This window comes from Erinaceus europaeus, chromosome 14 (assembly GCF_950295315.1).
Source record: "Erinaceus europaeus chromosome 14, mEriEur2.1, whole genome shotgun sequence".
NCBI lineage: Eukaryota > Metazoa > Chordata > Mammalia > Eulipotyphla > Erinaceidae > Erinaceus > Erinaceus europaeus.
In genome coordinates, this window is record NC_080175.1 from 76,039,969 (window position 1) to 76,049,228 (window position 9,260).

Consider the following 9,260-nt stretch of genomic DNA (forward strand, 5'->3'; position numbering starts at 1 on the left):
CGGTGGCGCAGTGGGTTAAGCACATGTGGCGCAAAGCGCAAGGACCGGCGCAAGGATCCCAGTTCGAGCCCCCGGCTCCCCACCTGCAGGGGAGTTGCTTCACAGGCGGTGAAGCAGGTCAGCAGGTATCTATCCCTCTCTGTCTTCCCCTCCTCTCTCCATTTCTCTCTGTCCTATCCAACAATGAACAACATCAACAATGGCAATAATAATAACCACAACGAGGCTACAACAACAAGGGCAACAAAAGGGGGAAAAAATGGCCTCCAGGAGCGGTGGATTCATGGTGCAGGCACCAAGCCCAGCAATAACACTGGAGTAAAACAAACAAACAAACAAACAAACAAAAAACAAGGGCAACAAAAAAGGGAACAAATATTTTTTTAAAAAAGAAAATAACAAAAGAGTAACTTCTTAATAGCTACAAGAATTTTCCTTTAATGTATTTAATACCTTATAAATATAAATATAATAAATACCTTATAAATATAATAAGTACCTCTTTCCTTATGGTATTTTCTTAGTATCTACTTCACTCACTATCCTTTGCCAGATAAAACTCTTAAGTCACTTAGTTTTCCTCCATGTTATCTGCCCCTAGCTTTCTTTACTCTTGTCACTTAATTTCTTAAAATACATTTATTAGTAATTTAGTAATGGTTAACAAGATTATAAGACTACAGGAGTAGAGTTTCACACCACACCCACTACCACAGTTCTGTGTACCTACACTCTGATAATCACCATACTTCTTTCAAGGTCTTAGAGATAGTTTGGCTCCTCCTCCTCCTCCGTCTCCTTTTTCATATATTTCAATTCTTTTATTCCACAAATGAGTAAAAACCATCTAAATAGGTCATCTAGTCTTAACACTTCTTTACTTACTTCATGGAGCATAATCACCTTCTAATACCATCCATTTGTCCCAAAAGACATAATGTCATGTTTTTTAATTGAAGAATAGTATTCCACTGATCATATATTCCATAACTTTTTTTTCCAACCAAGATTATTACTGGAGCTAGGTGCCAGCACTACAAGCCCATTTTTCTGTCTGTTTTGCCTCCAGGGTTATTGCTGGGGCTTGGTGCCTGCATTACGAATCCACTACTCCTGGCAGTCATTTTTTTCAACTTTTTTTTTTTTTGATAGGACAGAGAGAAATTGGGGGGCAGGTGGAGATAGAAAAGGAGAGGAAAAGATAGATATGTGAAGAACTGCTTCACCACCCTTTCTATTTGATTTAATTGGACAAATACTGAATTGCTTTTTTTAAAAAAAAAATTTTCCCCTCTTGTTGCCCTTGTTGTTTCATTGTTGTAGTTATTGTTATTGTTGTTATTGATGTCATCGTTGTTGGATAGGACAGAGAGAAATGGAGAGAGGAGGGGAAGACAGAGAGGGGGAGAGAAAGATCGACACCTGCAGACCTCTTTCACTGCCTGTGAAGCGACTCCCCTCCAGGTGGGGAATCAGGGGAGCTCAAACCAGGATCTTTATGCCGGTCCTTGCATTTTGTGCCACGTGCGCTTAACCCACTGCACTATCACCTAACCCCCTTGAATTGCTTTTTTTTTTTTTTTTTTTGTGGGGGATTTTCTTTCCATAGGTAGAACCTACTTACTTTGATATAGTCCCATTTATTGGGTTGCTGGTAAAGTCACAACGTATTTTTCTATGCAATATGGGTGTCATAACTTTTACAACAACTCAATATTTACTCTTGTTTTGATTTCCCTTGCCCATGGGGTTGAAAAAGAAAGATGGCTGCTGGAAATGGTGGAGTCATGTAGGCACCAAGCCTCTATGATAAATCTAGTGGCAAAAAAAACATGGCTTTTTAATTTTCCTTAAATTTATTTTATTTTGTTTCCTCCCCCTTTCTATTTTATTTAGTAACACAAAGATAGATTGAGAGGGGAGGGGGTGGTAGAAGGAGAGAGAGAGAGAGAGAAAGGAAGAAAGAAAGAAAGAAAGAAAGAGAGGAAGGAAGAAAGAGACATTAGTAGACCTGCTTCACAGTTCATGAAGCTTCTCCCTGCAGGTGGTAAGTGGGATCTTGAACCCAGGTCCTAGTGCATGGTGATATGTGCTCTCAACTGGGTGCATCATTGCCCACTCCACTTTTTTTATTTTAAATGAGAGAGATAACAAAGAAGAGACAGATTGGCAGACACTAAAGCACTGCTCAACTCCACTTTAAGGTAGGGCCCAGGATTAAACCTAGGACTTCAGAGCCTCAAGCATAAAAGTTTTCTGCATAACAATTATGCTGTCTCCTTACTTTTGACTTTTTTTTTAATTCTTAAATTTTATTTGTTATTACTAAAGTCAGAACATACCTAAAATAGACTTCCTCAGATCCCTAATTTCATCTGCTCTATTCCTACTTTTGGGTTCCTATTTACTAAACATTTTGTCCTGCTTTCTGTGTCAGCTTCTCCAGCTATCAAGTTGCAAAACACCACACCCTGACTTTCCTGGGCAGATGACCTCACCAATGTCTCTCGGAACCTCACATCTCCAGAGCCCTACCCCACTAGGGAAAGATAGAAACAAGCTGGGGGTATCAATTGATCTGCCAGTGCCCATGTCTAGTGAATAGCAATTACAGGAGTCAGAATTCCCAGCTTCTGTACCCCAAGAGAATTTTGGTCCATACTTCCAGAGAGATAAACAATAAGGAACTTTTGGGGCTGGGTGGTGGCACACCTGGTTGAGTGCACATGTTACAGTGCTCAGGGACCCAGGTTCGATCCCCCAGTCCCCACCTGCAGGGGGAAAGCTTTGCAAGTAGTGAAGCAGTGCTGTAGGTGTTTCTCTGTGTCTCTCTCTATTACTTCCTTCCCTCTCGATTTCTGGCTGTCTCTATTCAATAAATAAATAAAGATAATGCAAAAAAAAATAAAGCAAACAAAAGCCAATAAGGACCTTTGCAAGGGAGGGAATGGGACATAGAGCTCTGGTGGTAGGAACTGTATGGAGTTATACCCCTATTATTTTATAATCTTATAAGTCAATATGAAATCACTAACTTAAAAAAAAAGCCAAAAAGTTTGCTTAAATAGGCTTTTTGACATGTGCGTTCAACCAGGTTTGCCACCACCCAGCCCCTAAATAGGCTTTTGTACTCACAATCCATTATGAGTTTGCATAAATCTGTTGTAAACTCTTGACATCAGGCCAATATCAGTTATATGCTCAGTACTTTCATGTCCCATAATCCATTCTGCTCACCCTAAGTCCACTGTGTTCCCAACAGTTTGGACCTATCTAAGACAGAAGAGGAAGTATAATTTTGTTGATGACTTTATCTTTATATTTTATTTACTTTGGATTCACAATATCACACTGTAGGATTGTAGTATCCTGCTTATTTGTATGAGTATATACATACATTGCAGTGCCACTACATTGAAGAGGTAGGCCCCTTCTACATGTCGTCCATTCCTCGTCGTTTGCCCTGACAGTCACCCTAGTTTTCAGTCTATAGCCAGTTTGGTTCTGATTGGTGCTTTTCCAGATGCACTTACCTTAGTTAATTATATTCCAGACATATAGCCTTATGCTCAAATACAGCCACATTAGGGAGTAGGTGACAACATATGAAATTAGTGGTGGAGACATAGAAGTAGGCATATAGCAGCCTCTTTGGGTTCTCATGATGTATATGAGATCAAGGAGAGGCATATTTGTGTTGTTTGACAAGCTTGTAAAATTAAAAATCAAATGTCCAGAGTGGGAGACATAACTTAGTGGTTATGCAAAAAGATTTTCATGCCTGAGGCTCTGAAGTTGCAGATTCAATCCACTATAAACTATAATACACATAAACTAGAGCTGAGCAGTGCTCCTGTAAAAATAACAAACAAATGAAATTAACAATTAAAATAATAAATAAATTACCAAGGCAGGGAGATAGCATAATAATTATGCAAAAGACTTTATGCCTAAGGCTCCAAAATCCCAGGTTCAATTCCCATCATAAACTAGAGCTGAGCAGTGCTCTGGTTAAAAAAAAAAAAAAAAAAAGTAATAATGTATACAGTTTAAAAATTAAAAAAAAAATTCCAAGACAAGGAGACAGCATAATTATTATGCAAAAGACTTTCATTCTTGAGACTCTGAAGTCCTAGGTTTAATCCTGGGCCCTACCTTAAAGCAGAGTTGAACGGTGCTTTAGTGTCTGCCTGTCTGTCTCTTCTTTGTTATCTCTCTCATTTAAAATAAATTAAATGAGGGGGCGTGGAGTGGGTGATGATGCACCCAGTTGAGAGCACATATCACCATGCACTAGGACCTGGGTTCACGCACCCCCCCCACTTGCAGGGAGAAGCTTCATTAACTGTGAATCAGGTCTGCTGAAGTCTCTTTCTTTCTCCCTCTATGTTTCCTTCCTCTCTCAATTTGTCTTTGCTTTACCAAATAAAACAGAAAGTGTATGTGTGGCAGGGGGGAGGAGCAAAATAAAATAAATTAAAATAAAATTTAAAACATCCAAAATCAGACTCTTTCAAAAACCCGAATTGTGTCACTGACCACTCCGGGCTGGCTGAGTGACAGTTGTATACCAGAGTTCTCCTTGGATTTGCTTTCCTGCTAGTGAAAACAACAGCTTGTCATATGGAAGCAATCAACTGAATATTTTGATGACTGGTTAGTCCCCCCGAGAAATAAGAAAGTAGTCAAAAAATTTGAAGTTTATGGATAAGTAAGCAAGCAGAGGAGCCTGCACAAAGTGAAGGAAGCAGTAAGCAGAGGAGATAAATAGGCCTGCTATCAACAGTGAGGAATCCAGAATACTTAGGAGTTACTTTACAAATAAAAGGTCACAGTTGCTTTTTCAATGGGGTTTCTGCATGTACACACTACTTCAGCTGGAGAATGTCCTTGGAGTGCAAATACTTGAGACAGTGCTGTCAGGAATTTTGTGATGTAACAAGTGCATGTAGTTAATCTAACACTAGCTAGAAACAATGTGTTTAGGGTGAGTGTATTTTATTTATTAGCATATTGATTCATTTATTTATGATTAAGAGTGGTTTGTAAGATTGTAAAATTAGGGGCCAGGTGGTGGCTCATCTGGCTAAGTGCACACATTACAGTGTGTAAGGAAGGATCCAGGGTCAAACCCCTGATCTCTTGCAGTGGCACATGGTTAAGCATGGCTGCAGGTGTAGCTCTGTCTCTTCTTCTTCTCCTCCTCCTTCTTTAGCGATTTTATTTATTTATTAATGAGAAAGACAGGAGGAGAGAGAAAGAGAACCAACCAGACACTTTCCACCATGTGCGTTTGACCCACTGTGCTACTGCCCGGCCCCCAGGTGTCTCTTTTTCTTTCTTCCTCTCCCCCCTTCTCTCTTAGTTTCCTCAGTGTCTATCAAATAAATAAATACATATTTTTTTTAAATGCCAAAATGAAAAGTATTGTCTAATGGCTTAACTGTTCCTGGAATGGAGCCCCTAGGAGAATGCACTGACTGTATATTCTATAAATCTTTGGATTAATGTTGAAAGGATACCAGAAAGAAAACCAAAACACCAGAAAATTAATTAGAATGTTGATTAAATTGAGTAGATATGAATATTCTTGGAAAGGGTATAGCTTTCAGTATACTTTTTGAAACCCATTACCAGTGTGAACTTAAAAAATGGATTTAAAGGGACTGGGTGGTGGCACATCTGGTTGAGCGCACAGGTTACAGTGTACAAGGGCCTGGGTTAGAGCCCCTGGTCCCCCCTACCTGCAGGGGAAAGGCTTGGCAAGTGGTGAAGCAGGTCTGCAGGTGTCTTTCTGTCTCTCGCCCTCTTTGTCACTCCCTACCCTCTAGATTTCTGGCTGTCTTTATCCAATAAAGATAATAAAAAAATAGAAAAATGGATTTAAATATAAATTGTGCACTATCAAACTGATTGGTCTGAGCTTAGTATAAGGAATAGAGAATCATTCCTACAGAATGTTCACTCCAGAACTTCCTCTACTGTACGAATTCCCAGATGCACCTTAAAAATTCTGATGGGTCGGGGGGTCAGGCGGTAGCTCAGCAGGTTAAGCGCACATGGAGTGAACTGCTAGGACCAGTATAAGGTTCCCAGGTCGAGCCCCCAGCTCCCCACCTGCAGGGGGGTCGCTTCACGAGTGGCGAAACAGGTCTGTAGGTGTCTCTCTTTCTCTCCCCCCTCTTTCTTCCCCTCCTCTCTCCATTTCTCTGTCCTATCCAACAATAATGTCAATAACAACAACAATAATAGCCACAACAATAAACAACTAGGGCAACAAAAGGTAAAACAAGACAATAATCTCCAGGAGCAGTGGATTCATGGTGCAGGCACCGAGCTCCAGTGATAACCCTGGAGGTAAAAAAAAAAAAAAAATTTTTTTTAAATTCAGATGGATGTATAGAAGCTGTCACCTCTTATTATTCTTTTCCTAGCTTCTTATATATGCAGCATCTCCCACTCATTTAGGATACAGGCTTTACTTCCTCTCTCTCTCTCTCTCTCTCTCTCTCTCTCAGCATTCTGGTTTTCCTAAGGGAAAGCTGCCAAGGTTGGTAGGTTGAAATTGGACTTTTCTTCCCCAGTGCATTTATGCACTGCCACACGCTTTCTTCTTCCTTACAGGCTTTTGATTTTAATGGTTGATGCACTGCCAGTTGACTCAAGAACCGAGCAATTACAACAATGCCAACCCTCAAATCTGATTGTATAAACCCAGAACAGTGTGTTACTTTTCTTTGTATTTAAAGATGTAACAAGAACAGTGCCCAGGAATCAATTTAAGGACAATAGGCTGTTGAGTAAAAGCTTCATTATCTTGAAGAGAGATTTCTTTTACAATGGGAGGCTTTTTTTCAGTGAGTGCAATGATCAGATCTTCGTTCACAGGCCACTCTTGCCTTGACTTACTGGGTAACTTTGGGTGATTTACCCTAATGCCTCCTTCCTCAGTTTTAAAGTGAAGAATTGAACTAAGTGTTTTCCTTCTTTTTTTCTATTTTTATTTGATATGACAGAGAAAAATTGAAATGGGGGGGGGAGAGGCACACACAGAGAGAGAAAGAGAGAGAAGGACCTGCAGACCTGCTTCACTGCTTGTGAAGCGTCATCTGTGCAGATGGGGAGCACAGGCTCGAACCCTAGTCCTTGCACATGGTAACATATGCTCTCAACTGGGTGTGCCACTGCCTGGCTCCTAAGCTAAGTATTTCTGTGTTCGCTAAGATTCTTAAATTTTATGATTACAGAAGTTACTCTGGTTGTTATCTAGGAAACCTTTTCAGAAATGGATTTGTGTTTCTAATTCTTGATCCTATACACCTTTGTTTTAAGATTTTAATCTAAAGAAAAAATATTTTAAAATATTTACTTATACGGACTGGGAGATGGCTCACTTGGTACAGAGCACATTTCACCATGTACATGGCTCCAAAAAGAACCCTCAGTCATCACAAAGGAGCACTATGCAGGAGGAAGCTTAGTGAAGGCTAGAATAGTGCTGCATTATTTCTCTTCATCCTCCTCCTTCTTCTCTCTCTGTCTCTGTCTCTCTACCCTTTCCTCCCTCCCTCTCTCTCTGCCTTTTATCCTCTATCTGGAAAAAAAAAATGTCCACTTGGAGTGGTGAAATCATGCAGGAAGAAGGCCCAATAAAACCCTGGGGATAAGAAAAGAAGATTTATTTTTATGAGGATGGAGAACAAAATAAAAGAGACACCAGAGCAGCACTCAGCTTTGCTGTGTAGGCTTCTGAGGCTTGAATCTGGGCTGCTCTCGGGACTCAATCATGCAGGTCCTGTGCTCTAGTGCTGAGTTATTTCCCCAGCTCTGAAGGCAGATTTCAGAGGATAGCATATTTTAGATTCCTTTCATTCCTATTTATTAATTCATCTATTTCTATCAATGTTGTGTTGATTCATGCGTACTTATTTATACTTTTGGTTTATAATGTAATACTGCATTATTAATTGTATAAATTTGTCCCAATTATCTCTCTCTCATTTATTTATTACCAGAGCACTGCTCAACTCTGGTCTATGTTCATGCTGGGGTTGAAACTGAGACTCTGGTGCCTCAGGCATGAAGGTCTGTTGCATAAACAGCTGTGTCATTCCCCCAGCCCAAGCTGTTCCAGTTCCAGCCATTTGTAGTTCTTTCAGATGGTCCTTCAATTTATCCTTTCCTGCCAGCACTTGCTTACTTTATGTCTTCAGAAAATGTCCCAGGCTGACCTTGTATTTTACCTCTTCTACCCTGGGATCAGCTATTCTTCCCCCCAAATATTATTTTAACGAGAGAGAGAGAGAGAGCGAGAGAGCGAGCATGGATCATAAATCACTCCATTTTGAAAACTTGTCTTTGTGGAAGTAAAGTTATAAGTTAAAAGGGGGCTTGTGAACACTCAGACTAGACCGCCTATGTCCATAACTCCTCCCTCCATCTGGTTATTTAAATGAACAAACATCTGTTAGAATCCTAGAATTTTGCCCATAAAACAATAATTTAAGAATCGAGCTGTAGGGGGTGAGGCGGCAGCGCAGCGGGTTAAGCGCAGGTGGCGCAAAGCTCAAGGACCGCCCTAAGGATCCTGGTTCAATCCCCGGCTCCCCACCTGCAGGGGAGTCGTTTCGCTGGCGGTGAAGTAGGTCTGCAGGTGTCTGTCTTTCTCTCCCCTTCTCTTTCTTCCCCTCCTCTCTCCATTTCTCTCTGTCCTATCCAACAACGAACACATCAACAACAATAATAAACAACGAACACATCAACAACAATAATAACCACAACAAGACTACAACAACAAGGGCAACAAAAGGTGTGTGTGGGGGAATGGCCTCCAGGAGTGGTGGATTCATGGTGCAGGCACTGAGCCCCAGCAATAATCCTGGAGGCTAAAAAAAGAGAAAAGAACGGAGCTGTCTGAACACCAGTTCACACACTGCTGCCTGTTCCCCAAGGGGTTTGGGGGCTGGCGTTGGTGCTCAGACTCCACGCCTGGCGTTGTTTTGTGGTGTTGTTTTGCCTCCGCCTTCTAACCTTTTAGTGACTGCACTTTGCACCTGAGCTTCCACCCTCATCACCAGCTGATGTCATCACCCCCATGACTGAGCACCCTGAGAACCTGCCCTCCTGAACCAACAATTGCACCTAGGACTTCTCCCTAAAACTTTTCATCAGCTTGCTTCTGTAAGTTACTAATTTACTTGCGTTTGTGTAATGTGATGTTGAGTGAATAGTTTACTGACATTGTATAAAGACACAAACGT